The 3098-nt window shown below is 34.3% G+C and overlaps 1 pseudogene; it reads right to left on the reverse strand.

The window, feature by feature from the left end:
- LOC101574051 overlaps positions 1 to 2004 on the reverse strand; it is a 4457-nt pseudogene extending 2453 nt beyond the window's left edge.
- Positions 2005 to 3098: the final 1094 nt, after the last annotated feature.

The following is a 3098-nucleotide window of genomic DNA, read 5'->3' on the forward strand; positions in this document are numbered from 1 at the left end:
AAAAAAACAAATGAGTCTAATACATCCTTCTGGAAAAAAAATCTTTCAAAATTGATGGAGAAATAAGGTTTTCTATAACAGAAAGTTATAGAAAAGTTCTTATTGAACTTGACTATCAAATCACCACTTGAAAAAAAACTGTCTCAAAAATATCCTAGGAGAGACAATGAAGCCAAAAAAAAAAAAAATGCCAATAAAGGCTAGTGGAATGAGTGCATCAGGCAAACAAAACAGTTAAGCAGAAATGGTGCAAAAGATAATGCACTGCCAGGAATGAATTAATATGATCCAGTAGTAACTCTTAATGTGAATGGTCTTAAATCCCAAGTCAAAAGACACATGTTGGGAGAGTAGAACAAAACCAAAACAATATACTATGTACAAGAAACATATTTAATCCAAGAATAAATTTATAGTGGCCAGCCAAATAGCTCAGCTGATTAAAGCACCTGCAAGCAGGTGCAGTGGCTGGGGATTCAATCCCCAGGCCTGCCGAGCTGGCCCTGCCCCCGGGGTGGGCTGAGATAGCAATTGAGACTGGGCATGGTGGCACATGCCTGTAATCCCAGCTATTGAGAGGCTGTAAACAAAGGCATCACTATGAGTCCAGTCTAGTAGTGAGAACCTGAACACCCTGTAGACCCTTCCCAAAATACAAAAAAAAAGATGAGAAATTTATAGATTAAAAAAATCAAAGGAAGGTATCCCATGCAATGTGATCCCAAAAATAAGAATAGCTATCATATTTATAAACAAAATGAACTTCTAATCAAACCTGAAGAGAAGAGCCAAAGAAGGTCACAATATATTGGATAAGGCAACAATTCAACAGGAAGAAATAACAAATACAAATATATATTTATGCACCAAACACAGGGGCATTCAACTACATAAAACAAATACCACTGGACATTACTATTGGACATAAAATATCAGATGAAAATTAAAACACTGATAATGGGACTTCAATACCCCACTATCAACCAAATGGAAAACAACTGAACAAAGAAATGTAAAAGTTGAACTTCAACATTTGAACAAATAGATTTAATAGATATCTACAAAATGTTCTATCCAACAACAGCAGAATACACATTCTTCACAGTAACTCATAAGACTTTCTTCAGAATGGACAACATATTAGCCGATAAAGCATACTTAAGTAAATCCAAAAGAATCAAAATTATCCTGTGAATATTACCAGATAATAGTGCAATGAAACAAGGAATTAATAGTAAACCACAAAATTCTGAAAATTATCCAATGCCCTCTTGATAATCAATGGATCACAGAAGAAATGAAGGAAGAAATTAAATAGTTCCTAGAGCCAAATGAAGTCAGTATAACTTTCCAGAATGTGGAGGACACAATGTAAGCCATCCTAAGAGAGAAGGTTATAGCTGTGAATACCCACATAAGAAAAACACAGCAACCTCAAATAAAAAATGGTGCACATCAAGTGCATAATGGTGCACCTCTAAAAAATACCAGCAAGGACAATGCAATCTACAGATAGTACAGAAAGAAATTCTAAAGAACACAACAGAAATTAACAAATAAGACAAAAAATTATAAAGTATCAATGACTCAACCTATTTCCTTGATTTTTTTTTAGTTCTGTAACTTTATTTCCAAATTAGTTCTCATCCACATTCACTGTCTGGAGATTTTTTAACATGGTAACAGGGACGTACGTTACCAACCTATATAGCTTGTTTGGTGAATCTTCATCCTCATTCTGTTTTCTGGGCAACCATGCATGGATAAGATATGAACATTCCTTATTCCTTTGGCCCAGACAGCTTTGTTGAGCCTGGTGTCAATACATACATCTGGAGTCCTCATTTCCTTCATGGCAAACTTCTGGATCTCCTTAAGTGCCCGAGGGATGTGCTTCTTGAAGCCTACTCCATGGATGTGCTTGTGAATGTTGATTGTGTATTCTTGGGTCACCACCTCATGACAGCCCTTCTTCTTCTTGCCACTCTTCTTTGTAGGAGCCATTCTGCTGGGCCCAAGTTGGAAAGGAAGAGTGGATGGATTGTCTTTTTTTTATACAGTATCTAACTACATAGTTTGGGCTGTCCTTGAAGTCACTATGTAGCCCAGGATGGTCTTGAACTCACAGAGATCTTCCTGCCTCAGTGTTCCAAGTACTGGGATTATAGGCATGTGCCACCATACCCAGTTAGTTCTTTGAAAGAATAAAAAGCAAACACTCTTATCCAAGCTTATCAAGAAAAGGAAATAAAAGATCAAATCGGTGCAATTAGAAATGAAATAGGTGAAATTACAACACATGCTGAAAAAATCTAGAGATTATTAGTAACTACTGCCAGAACCTGTACTCCAGTAAATTGGAGAATTTAGTAGAAATAGACAGATTCCTAGATAAATATGAGCTACTAAAACAGAACCAAGATGATATAAAATGTATGAGTAACCCAATAAAAGGAAATGAAATTCAAGTCTAAAAAAAAAAAAAAAAAAAAAAAAAACTTACAACTCAGAAGAACCCAGATCTGGATAGATTCACTGCTGAACTCTATAAGACCTTCAGGAAAACTCTAACATCAATATTCCTCAAATTCTTTAATGAAATAAAAAGAGAAGGAGTACTCCAAAAGTCATTTCTTAAAGCTTGAATTATCTTTCTTTTTAAACTCTTTTTTTTATTCAATTAATTTTATTGAGAAAGAAATAGCAATGAGACAGTTTCAAAACAAGTTAGTAGGATAGTTACAATAATTAATATATTGCATATTGTTGTCTTCATAGTAGTTATTCATAGTATAAGATGCGGACATGATATCTTATCTAAACACTATTAGTACAAATCTTTCTTCTCATTGAACTAAGAGAAATTGGCTGTATATCTATCTCAATGAATTTAGATAGATAGATAGATAGATAGATAGATAGATAGATAGATAGATAGATATTTTTTTCACTACAAAATGGTCCTTCAATTCATTTCCCTTTTTTTGTTTAGTTTTGTCAGAGATAGGTATTCTATTACCATTCAAATATTGTACATGCGAGAATTCAGCAAAAAGTCCAATATAGTCCAGTGGATCATAATAGTAGTGGGTTATCCA

Source organism: Octodon degus, unplaced genomic scaffold, assembly GCF_000260255.1.
Source record: "Octodon degus isolate 3935 unplaced genomic scaffold, OctDeg1.0 scaffold00131, whole genome shotgun sequence".
NCBI classification, from domain to species: domain Eukaryota; kingdom Metazoa; phylum Chordata; class Mammalia; order Rodentia; family Octodontidae; genus Octodon; species Octodon degus.